This window comes from Hoplias malabaricus, chromosome 11 (genome assembly GCF_029633855.1).
Source record: "Hoplias malabaricus isolate fHopMal1 chromosome 11, fHopMal1.hap1, whole genome shotgun sequence".
NCBI lineage: Eukaryota > Metazoa > Chordata > Actinopteri > Characiformes > Erythrinidae > Hoplias > Hoplias malabaricus.
The window spans coordinates 19,696,106-19,708,662 of record NC_089810.1 but is presented as its reverse complement, the minus strand read 5'-3'; positions in this window follow the sequence as shown (position 1 = coordinate 19,708,662).

Below are 12,557 nucleotides of genomic sequence, written 5' to 3'. Positions count from 1 at the left end.
ACACCTAAGATATAAGACATAAAGGTAATCCACTTGCAGAAGGAAGAGAAAAGTAGGAGTTTCTAAATCTGCATTACAATTCACAAATATAATTTTATCTGCTCATTCATTCAGCTTTCAGAATATACCCACAATCACTGGCCACAAGGCAGGGTATCACACACTCACACATTTACTCACACACTCAAACCTATTGACAATTTCACACCACCAACCAATCCACCTATCAATTTATGTTTGTGGATTGTGTGAAGAAACTGGAGAGGCCTGAGGAAAACCACTCTGCCAAAGTCTTGTCCTAAACAACATGTTACACTTACATTTAAGGCATTTAGCAACCCTCTTATCCACAAAAGTGCTTTGTGTTCAGACACCGTTTGTATTCTAGCTTGTACTCATAGGTTAAGGTTAAAATATCTTTAGGCTCAGACACTGCCAGAGCAAGTCCAGTGCTGACACCAAGAGAAAATAGGGAATTAAACACAGCATAAGTGCAAGCGCAATACCTAATCAGTGTTTATACCTATGTGAGAACGTGAGTATACCTATATAAGCAAATACTTATCGCTCACTCAAGTAGTTTAGAAAGAAATAGGTCTTGAGTCAGTGTTTGAAGACTGCTGTTTGGACAGCCAGTGGGAGTACAGTCCGCCATCTTGGATGCCAGGACAAGTTTTGATGTTTGTCTTTCATGTGTCTTGAAGGATGATGGGTCAAGCCAGACTGTACTTGAAGTTTGAAGGGCTTGAGGTACAGATTGGCTATTGACCATTGCCAAAACCAAAATTGCCAGGGCTGGTCTTTTTTTTCTTGTGTATGCAAGCTTTAAAGTTTTACATTTGATGCAGGCTACTACAGAAAACTACTAAAAGGAGTGCAGCCCAGAGTGACATTAGTGAACTTGTGAAGACTGAAGACAAGTCACGCTGCTGCATTCTGGATCAGTTGCAGAGGCCTGATGGTCTGGAGAGTAAGTCTTGAGATGACAAGGGACTGGACAAGCCTCCTGAGTGAGAAAGTGTTAAATCCCGTGGAGGTTGTACAAGAGAAATCTACATGACAGAGTCAGGTTTGTAATATGGGCTGAGAATGATAATCCACAGATCATCCACAGTTACACCAAGGCTTCTTGCATCTTCAGACTGAAAGATCAAGGAGTTCTTGAATGAGATGGCATGTTCATGGTGGGGACCTGTAGTTCCAGGGATGAGCAGCAGGTCAGTCTTGAGAAGATCGTGTGTACTTTAGGTAGTGGTGAGACATGTCGTGATCCAGCTGCAAACCAGAGTATCAGACGGTGGGTATTAGTTGAGTGTCTTCGGCGTATCAGTGTTAAATGTGGATTGTACCTTTGCTGTTGCTGCTCCAAGACTTTGGAATAGTCTCCAATCCGTGTTTAAAACACATTTAACATTCAGCAGCAGTTCGAGTGTTGAACAGTGGATTGGGGATTATATGTGGGTTTGTTTTGCGTGAATGTGGTGAACAGAGGGTGGAAATTTATTGTAGAGCACTTCTTTTTAAAGGTGTTATACAAATAGCATGTACTTATTTACTGACTATAGCCAGAACACAGCACATATCCACACAGACAGTGGCTCAACAACTGAAACCACCAAACACTCACCATATTAAAAACAGTGTTTAAATATTGAGAAATCCAGCAGTGTTTCTGTCCATAGTTCCGCTGGAACTTGGCAACTCAACCTTATGGATCTAAAAGGACGTGGTGTACTTTTTAACCCATTGTTGAGAATAGGAAACAGACAAATAAAAGTTCAACCATCAAGACTGAAATCGAGGGGTAAAATCCCTGCAGACATCTACTCATCCGACATATCTTCTGGAAATGATCAACAGTGGTTTGTCAGACTTTGTCAATACTCTTAGGCTAAATGAAGGAACATTGCTGTGAGTGTGTTCTAGCATTCAGCCACAATAGCATTAGTGAAGTCTGGTTCTGGTGTTAGACAGCTAGGTTTGGGCCCAAATAGCCACTCAAGCTCAACCCGAATATATTGGATCGAGCTCTATTACTCCAGAGAATGCAGCTCCACTGCTTTGATGCTAGGGGCTTTTTTAATATATTCTTTTCCAAATACTAAATTACTGGATAACTGCTTTTGGCTAGAGATTTAATAAACGGAGGGTGGTGTCTTGCACAGTACTGTTTATATATATTTGCACCTTCCCATAAATGATGCTTGTTTACCTCACAGAACTGTATGAAATGTCTCTGCTTTTCAAAAAGCTCCACTTTGGTCAATTATCTTCTGAAAGCGCAAATATCACAAATACAATCTCTTTCCTGAAGTCTATTGTACTCGAGCTGGCTGCAATAACAGAAAGAGCATACATTGCCTGTTAGGTAGACGTCTCTCTGAAGGCCATCTTGAGCCTCTGTTTGTACGAGTGTGTGTACAGGAGGAATGTGTGTGGTTGTATTTCTGTCAGGAAGATGACAGCACACACAGAGCACTGGGGCCTATCTATCGGTGCCTCATTCTCTCCCTAATGAGATAAGATCAAAGATGATAGGGCTCCTTAAACAAACAGCTGCCTGTGCGTCTGCATTCAGTCCAATCAATTTGCACATATCCCGGGCCTGAAATGAAACCTCGCCTGTTAAGTGTTTCATTATGGAAGCGAATCATAATTAGAGGAGGAAAGCACCAAACGGGATGTGAGCATAACCCTGCAGGCCTGAGCAGATTGGCCACGGGGACTGATTATAATTCTTCTGGAACAGGATTTTCAGGGAAAAAAAAATAGAGGACAATTCAAATCCTATTCCGAACATGCATAGGCCTCTCGCAAATAAATAAAATCAGATGCGATTTGTTGACATGCGGAATGTCGTCTGCAAACCTCCTTAATCTTCCTTGCTTATAATTGCAACAGTATACAACAAATCAGACTGCACAAACAAATGCATTGGGATGGAAACAGAGTGCTGTTACTCCACAGTTTTCCATCTGCTTCCAATGTTGGAGCAGTATTTATGGCATGTTTTGTTTGGATGATATATGTTAGCATACAAACAGTGAGCATAAATGTGATCATACGCACAAGCTCCAGTGTGCTGCTGTAAAGTAGCTGATCCATGCGCTGTACGGATCAGTGCTGCTGGCTTCCGTGCACCAGCTTCAAGATCCTGTGTTGAAACAGATCTCTCTTTAGCACACAATTGGCAGAAGGAGATCGTAAAAGCTCTGCGCTTTCACAACTAGGTCACTATGACAACTGCATGGGCAAGTGCTTCTTAAAATAAAAACACTTTTCAAATGAGTACAGAGCCTTGGAAAAAAAAGTGCCTCTGCTGCAGTCCTGTCCCATCTGCACTGCTCATATGCAGGAAATAAGGTTAAACAAATAATTGCTAAATCACTGATCCAAAATGTTCTCTGAAATGATGAATATTAATCTGTTCAATGGGCGGCACGGTGGTGCAGCAGGTAGTGTCGCAGTCACAGAGCTCCAGGGACCTGGAGGTTGTGGGTTTGATTCCTGCTCCGGGTGACTGTCTGTGAGGAGTTGGTGTGTTCTCTCCGTGTCCGCGTGGGTTTCCTCTGGGTGCTCCGGTTTCCTCCCACAGTCCAAAAACACACGTTGGTAGGTGGATTGGCGACTCAAAAGTGTCCGTAAGTGTGAGTGTGTGAGTGAATGTGTGTTGCCCTGTGAAGGACTGGCGCCCCCTCCAGGGTGTATTCCCGCCTTGCGCCCAATGATTCCTGGTAGGCTCTGGATCCACTGCGACCCTGAACTGGATAAGCGCTTACAGATAATGAATGAATAACCTGTTCAATGCCCCCACTTTGCAGCAGTAACACATTCTACACGTAAACAAAGGGCTTAGAGCAGCTATTGGAACATTTCTGTGTGAATTTGATGGCATCAAGGACCATCTTAGTGAGATACAAACACCACTTTAACTCATTACAAAATTATTAAACACTGCTCCATCACTGCAAAGAACAGTTTCTCTACGCCACAGCTCAGCACTGGAAGCTTCATACCACTCTAGCTGACTACTGGCATAGAGCGTCGTGAATTTAAGATGATGTACAGCTGTCCTAGAGTGTCCCATTCCATTTAAAGCTTTTCAGTGGAGATTATACAAGCTGTGTGTGCACAACTGAATATCTGTGCTCACAGTGGGAGCATATTGTCTTAAAATGACTAATATTTAATAGAAACTTAAACATTCCTTCCAGTCCCTGAAGGTGAACTCATCACCAAAAACGTTTTAGTGACATTTCCTGGGTTGAAGCCAATACCTGAAGATTTTTGTACACGTGCAACATTAAGGTCTGCTTGTCCTTTGGCTGTACACCTAAGGCACAAGGAGAAATGGAAGAAATAAAAGGACATATTTGTTCTTTTGTGCCTCACCCACTGCTCAGAACACTCTAACAGGTCTAACCCTGAGCTCCACCAAGGCTGCACACCAGAAGCAGTTTAGGAGTGCTCTATTCTCTGTCACGTGTGCTCTTTCGTGGCCCATTTCCATATAGCTGGGTCATTAAATATGGATCCTCCCCCAGAGAGAGAGTGAGATAAGGGTGGTGGGATGAGTTGCTGTCCTTCTGTCCATTCCATTGTATAAATAAATAGAAGTTGTATAAATAGAACACTATTCTCTACACAACGCTAGATATTTTTGGCCATTCTTCTTTACTGCACTAAAATATTTCCTATTTACACTCTAGAAAATGAAGACTGGAAAGATCTAGAAAAAGCATTAAAGGGGTGATTTAATCATTGATATGTCAACATTGTTTTTAAGAGTAGTTTAATAAGGAAAGGTACATTCTGGGAAAAAATGTACTCAATGTATTGCAGCTACAGCCATTTTAAACATTATTCAAAAGTAAAAATTAAAAATGATAAGTATATAATTTCCCTAATAATGGCTTTTCAAAAGTAAATTCTAGGTCCGAACATGCCCTCAAACTAACATACTGTGATGTTACCAGAGGTGGGGACATGAGACAGAACCATATTTCAACAAGCTACTTTCATTGAAGTGCCCTTACAAGTGCACTAGGTAGAAAGAAGTGTAAAAGTGTAAGTGTAATTTGGGCTACGGCAGAGCACTTATCTACACCCAAATCTTTGTAATCGCGTATACTGCTCTGCCTGTGTCAAACTCCATCCACAAAGTCCAACACCCAAACACACAACAACAACAACAGCACAACAAATAACTCCAACACAAGAGATAAGGACCCCAAATTAACACAAAGCAAGGCTGCTGAGCATGCTGGGAGCTCCCCAGTCCCTCCCATAATAGGTGACCACAATATACAATGCCACCACAATATTCATTTTCTCAGCCAGCATGCTGCACACATTTTGAATTTTCTGTTGTTTTTAGAGGTGCTGTTGGTGATCCTATTTCCTTTAATATCATACAAATGAACTGTAAAATATTAAAAACAATTATTTTAGCACTGGCCTCAGCAACACTGTGCGCCTGGGGAAAAAACTCTTTGAAAAACTGCACACTGCACTAGAATGCCTGTCTGTGTTGGAGTCTAGGTTATTCCTGCAGTTAGTAATTTCAGCAGACATTCCCCAGTGTCCACCCCAAACTTACTTCATCTTAAAAACATGGCGGATTTCAGTAAGCGCCTGTAGATGCTTATGCTGTGGCTTAAACCTGCAAAACACAATAAAACAAATGTGAATGCTGGAAGTGCTTTTACAAGATAAAAACAGTATAACATGTGGAGGGGATGAAACTGGAAGCGCTGAATGAGCTATGTTCCTCCTGGACAGGTATGTAGTCACAATTTGTATAAAGCTTTGAACAGCAGGAGTTAATACCTCAGTGTGAACAGTTTAATTCTGTGTTTGATTCTGGATGCTTTACTCTATCACAATGATTGTGCAATTTTTAGAAAGGGTATGTTTTGCTGATTAGCAGCATGTGTATCATAACAATGTACTTTTGAGTTCTGAGACAGAGAGTATTTGGGTGAAGGGTTAATAAACTGCCTTACCTCGAAGCTTGAAAGAGAAATCACTGTGAATACAACTCTAACTGAACACCACTGGCCACTGATTGTAGGTCTGTGCGTTGTGTCGTTGTGTTCGTGTACAGGATTGGGAGGCAGCTCAGAAATATTTCTGTACAAAGCATCTACTCAAGTTTGTGTATCGTGAAACTCATACAGAGCCCCTTTAAATCTGTCAAACATCTGGTTCTTATCACCATCACCATGTATAATTCTGTTTCAACAGCTTTCTCTAGAATGGTGAGTTCTCCCTCAAACCACATTTTGATTGATTTCTGGGGAATTGTTTTTATTCCTCTTTAGCTGCTGTAATTTTTTTTATTCTTTTCTTTTCTTTTTTTATTGAATTGTTAACAGCTTCTTCACACTCATGCATCATTTACGGAAAAGTTTTGGGTCTTTGCCTAAATTTTGGACCTGTTCCTGCTCTGTGGAGCATAAGAATAGTTTCTGGACTGGGTTCAAACAGATGCAGAGGATCCTACACAATTACATACTGCTCAGTACTGATGACAAGTGCAGGAAGATGTATAGCCCAGCTGGCCATGAACTGACAAAATGTCTAAATTTGTATACATACGCACTCATAAAAAAAGTTACTGCACACACACCCAGATGCACTGACAGATAGATTAGCTCTACACAACAGAGAAACAATTAACCTAAGTCTGATATGCCATCTGGACTCTCTCCATCACACACACACACACACACACACACACACACATTTATACACACACTCATACACAAACACACACACACACACACACACACACACACACACACACACACACAAAGAGAGAGAGGTAGAGCTCACAACACCTTACTGCTGCTACCTGAATTTTCTCAGTAGTGCAGAACTGTTGGAAATGGAGAAGCTTAATGACCACACAGACGGTCATCTGCCTCATCCTTCTGCTCCTGCAGATGCACAGATTAGTGTTGAGACTGTGGTGAGACCCCCCACCCACCCCAACCTTGCACACACACACACACACACACCACAGCCTGAGTGAACACGTCCCGAACAGATCAGGTGAGTCTGCTTCACAGCTGGACACAGATGGCGAGACCAAAAGAATGAATAAAAGTGATAGGAGGGTGAGACCGAGAATAAGAGAAAACGACCAAGCCAGAAATAAGAAAAAAAGTTGGGAGAAAAAAAGTCTAAAATGAAAAAGGAAGCGGTGCAGAGAGAAGAAGAAGAAGGAGATCTAGATACAGAGTGTGAATAAGAGACACACACACACACACACACACACACACACACAGAGAGGGACAGAATTACAGAACAGCAGCTAGAATCCTTTCAGTGACACAGCGCTTTTGTGATAGGATCTACACTGTCTTTTCTTTCCCCATTAGATCTCTTTGATGGAGCTATCACAGCTGTGTCTTAAACAAGGAACACATCAGTTAAGGCTACATTTTTTAAAGACGTTTCCTTGTCCTGTTCAAACATGTTTCCCACGTGCATCAGCTGCAAGGAGAAGCTTTTCAGATGCACAGGCACCCAGCCAGTGGTTTGTGCAGATGTGACAGAAGATAAAAGCATAATGTGTGTTCAAAGTCCTGCAACGCTGCAGGGGCTGAATTCAACGGGGGAGGCCTCATATAGGAGTCAATTAAACAGGAGCAGGTTGCTTCTTCCATTTTGTAAAGAACTTCCTCCAAGTACACTACGTGTCACCTTATTAAAAGCGGGAGGCACACCACTGCTAATGAGCCTAGAAGGGAATTGGGCTTTTTTTTCTGCAATTGTCGCATTGCACAATCATTAACAAGAAGTCAGGACACAGATGTTCAGCAACAAAAAGTTCTCTAGCTGACTTCTTCTGTAACAGGCTAACTATAAATAAGCAACTTGAAACTGCTAGCACATTTTCCAGTGATAATTTCCAAACTTTAATGATGTTCTTCTGCACCTTTCTAATTCCACGGCTTATCAGGTTGTCCCATTTTGTGGCAATGTGAAGAATGCGCAAGAAATGATAATATATACACATTCTACAAAGCCAAATGTTTGTTTGCTCTTCTGAATGTTTTTTTCTGAAAAGAAAGGTGTTATCAAGGTGTTATTATAGTTTGTCCCCTTCATTGCTGCAGCAACAGCCTTAATTCTCCTTAGAAAGCTTTACAATGTATCCTGAGAAATGCCGTCATATTGCAGTCAGTCCCATGAAAATTAATGAAGTAAATATTTGAGGCTCACAAATGCCACTCCAACTCATCTCAGAGATAATTAATTGTGTTCCATCACTCCAGACAAGACGAATCCACTGCTCCACAGCCCAAAGCTGGGTGGGGCATTTTCTACAGCTGGCAAATGGCATTGAGCAAGACTCATTCACAGCTGTTCCAAAGCTTCCCATATGCAAGCTGTATGCAACAGTGTCCACGCACCTTTAACTAACCCAGGTCTCTAGGATGTCTACAGATATTTGGTCATATTGTGCACATATGTATACACAAACGTCATACAATAGAGTCTTACACCTCAGTTAGACTTGCCTTGCTGGTGATCACACATCACTGGCTTTTAATGAGGTGTAATACACATTAACAAGCTCCCAGCTCTGCACACCAATATTCAGCCCATTGAGTTTATAAATCACTGGCCAAATTAATCACTGCTCCCTAGGTACCTCCCAGGTTTTTAAAACCGCTGTCAATAAAGCAGTGTGGCCGCGGCTCTCTATCGGCCTGATCCACTTTCTCTTAGTGTAGCATACTGACTGCCTGTCTTCTTGTTTCTTACAAATCTACTTAACAATCACACTAGCTTCATAGCTTTATAGCTACCTTATAACTATAAGAATTTTACGCACACAGATTGACTACACGTCAAATTAAATAAGCTTTCAAACGTGGCGTATTTATCTGCCACTCATCCAATCAGACGCTGCCCTTGAGCCCCTGAGTGGCAGTTCAGTTTCATTCTGCAGGCGCCACAGCTGGCTACACTTAATTCCCTTACAATTAGCTGGATTGGCAAATATAGATAAGCCCAGACTAATTAATTAATTTATCCTTGCGGGAAATGAAATGTGACAGTGTACATTGACAGCACTATTTTCAACAAACATTGATTTAAATATCAGTATTAGAAATATAAATCTATACTATATTTATCATAGAGATATAAAAATGATGCGGTGGCATGGTGAAGGTTTACAAAATGTCTGTGTGATCACGAATAAGAATCTATAAATCAAGTCTCATTCAAGTCCAGTAACAAAGTGTACTGCCTTTCTCTATCAAAATGACACACTTTCAACAGCAGTTGTGCTGCTTGTTCATCGCAGCTGATGAAATTTGCGTAAATCATAGTAGAACTGTACTGTTTTTATGACATTTCCTCCTTTGAAATGATACACACAAAATCTGCTTGAGTACTAATAGCTGTCCCTTGGAGAAACTTCACCATGGTGTAGTTTTAGTTAGTTACACTTAATGGTTTTTAACTTTTAAAGGTAAAAAAAACTTCTAAAGGTTTAAACTTTTAAAGATTTTTAAAAATATATTTATTTATTGTTCCTGGGGCTCACCCTAGTTTATGAGAGGTGTTTTGCTATGATCCTCCACTAGTTACAGTAGTGCTGATCCCAGAGTAGTAATGACAGTGGGTCTATTCTCCCTAGTACAGGTCAGTGAAGCATCACAATGATTTTGAAGCTGTAAATTTAAGGTAAAATATTACCTAGAATCCCTTTAACTGAGTGTGAGTTACAAGGCAAGTCTATAGGACACATATAAAAATAACACAAAAATATGTTATTAGCAGCAAGCACCCCATCCTCGATGTCACCAAAATAAAACCAGCTAAAATCTGTAACTATAACAAGACAATCCACTCAGCATTCACCAAACACTACTTAACATATGAACTCACCAAAATATGATCTAGTAAAGAGCCAATAAAAACACACCTTTAACCACAGAACTCATAACCAGTATAACCAAAACTTTCAGAGGGCAACACAGAGGTCACTGAATCTAGGTGTTGTAAATATGGAAGCTCCAGCAGTCCCCATATGGAGGACCAAATCAATGGAGCAAATAAGAGGCCATTTAATTTATCATTTCATAGGCTTTACATATAATTATAACAACACAATGTAAGTTTAACCAAGTCATTTTGATACACTTCCTTTCACTACACAAGGTTTCTTCAGCTTCAAACTCACAGTATTAATTTGTTTTAGCAAATCCTGGAGCAGAGTCTTAAAGTGGCTTAGTTGGACATAATTACAGACAATGCAGACTGGCGCCTGTAACACCGGACCTCTTATATCACTACAGGTGTAGTCTATCATCACAGTGTTATAAGCATAATAGGATTTTAAGAAAATCACTAGAAATTAAAGATGAATCTACATGGTTAACTGTGTATAAAGAAAAAAGAAGTAACACTAGCTAAGTTTTTCTTGTTGTGTTTTTTGTGTTTGTTTTCCCGTGGTCTTCTTTGCCACTCTCCTACCACAATGGTTTCATGTGAGGTTCTTAACTTGAGCAAGTAGTGGAGATAACATCATTAGTACAATTTGATTTTGGCTTAGTTTATTAGTAGAAATGCAAACAAACAAATAAATAAATAAATAAAACAAAGTCCAGAAAAACACAATATTTTGGGGAAAGTCAGAAATGGCACCGAAGGAAAATAAAGAAAGTCACCGATTCTCCTAACCTGCCTGGAGCCAGCCCTAAGGAGCCATACGCAAACCCTTTCACTAGCTGCAGGGTGTATGAGCAGCTAGTGTGAGCTCTTGTCATGTGAACTATTATGAAAACCTCTGACTGGAGCTCATTTCTACAGAGCCCTGTTGGTAGCATTCCTTCATCATAACATTAGGTTTGCAAATAACAGTTTGTGGGAATGCCTATGTAGGACTTGAGAACGAGAAACTTTGTGGCTTATAAATTAGTTCCCAAGCATTAGGGTCTCTTAACAAAATAACACTTCCTTCACTCAGTGGTTACTACATTTAAAGGATCTTCTGTTATTAAACACATATTCAAGTATGTAATCATACTGAGCTATTTCACATGCTTGAACCAAGGAATTGTGTAACTCATGCAGTTGTGTTTCTTTGATCAGGAAACCCCCTCATTCTGTCATTCTTTGAGCACATTTAAAAAAAAGGATACGTCTTTAAAGATTTCCATCAATTTCCAGGTCACAGTCTGAAGGACAGAGGAAAAAGGAATCAAGGAGCCATCAATTAAAGTCTGATAAGATCCTAACTGTGCCACAGGTCATAGTCAATGTCTGTTACAAACTGTGCACTGCTATCTTTGTTAGGCTTCCAGTTCTGCACCCTTTAACGGAAAAGACTGCACCCAAAGTTGAGAGGAAGAAGCATTTATTCCCCAATCTCAGAGTGCTCAGCACTTGTGAGCATCTTGAATTAATGTACATTAGTCTAGACATATTGTACTGTCCTTTTCTTCCAACTGTCATTGTGCCCTTGAGCAAGATGTTTTAGTGAGCCTCTTATATGCTTCAGGCGTGTATACGTGTGACTCTCCAACAGTGCCCTAGAGACAGAGGTATTCAAAAAGAACTCTCAGTTCTCACAAAGACTGTAAACAAATGCATTTCTTATGCATCATGTCCAATTCCTCGCAATTTCACCAGCAACTTTCTGAAATCCCCACAAAGCATGTTTATTTTTCTGCTCTTCCAACTTTTCCTCACCATTTTCCTTATGTAAGGCATAATGGGATTTTCTGGGTTCCCACGATTTTGTAGATGAGATAACTATGTCGAATGATAAGAAAGCACCCCAGGAGGTAATTGAGGCATTATTTTGTACATCACTGCTGATGTCAGCTTTCATCATGAGTACAAAGCAACAGACTGATATACTGTATCTCCAGTGCTATCATTAGGTTGTGTAATGAACCGCAGTGAGATTTAGGAGCCTGTCTGCAGTGCTAGTCAACAGGAAAATGATGAACAGGAAAAGTGAAACCCACAGTGAGGTTTCGTTAAGAGCAAACAGACAATCACTTAGATGTAAACAAAGAGTGTAGTTTATTATGAAATGGTGTGTTTGGTGTGTCCCATGTCCATATGGTGATACAGTTTCCTCCAACAGTCCAAAAACACATGTTGCTAGGTGGAATGGCTGTGTGAAAGTGTCAATAGGTGAGTACATAAGTGACTGTGTGAGTGTGTGATGCCCTGTTAGAAATGGTATCCTGTCCAGGATACGTTACTTACTTGTGCTCAATGATTCCAGATTGGCTCCACGTCCACCACAATCCTGAATAAGGTTAAGTGAACGAATGTATGAATGAATGAATGAATGAAATGTGTAAAAGCAAGACCTAAATAAGAAAACATCTAATATTATTGTTATTCCACATTGGTGGAAACAGCAGGGCCCATGCTATAAAGGTGTGGAAGAGGAAGAGTCTATCTTACTTATAACTTCAAATAAACACATCCACTTTAAAGCCAATATATAACTAAAATAAACTAAAATAAATACCATCAAGCTACACTCACCCAAACCTACCACAGAGACATAG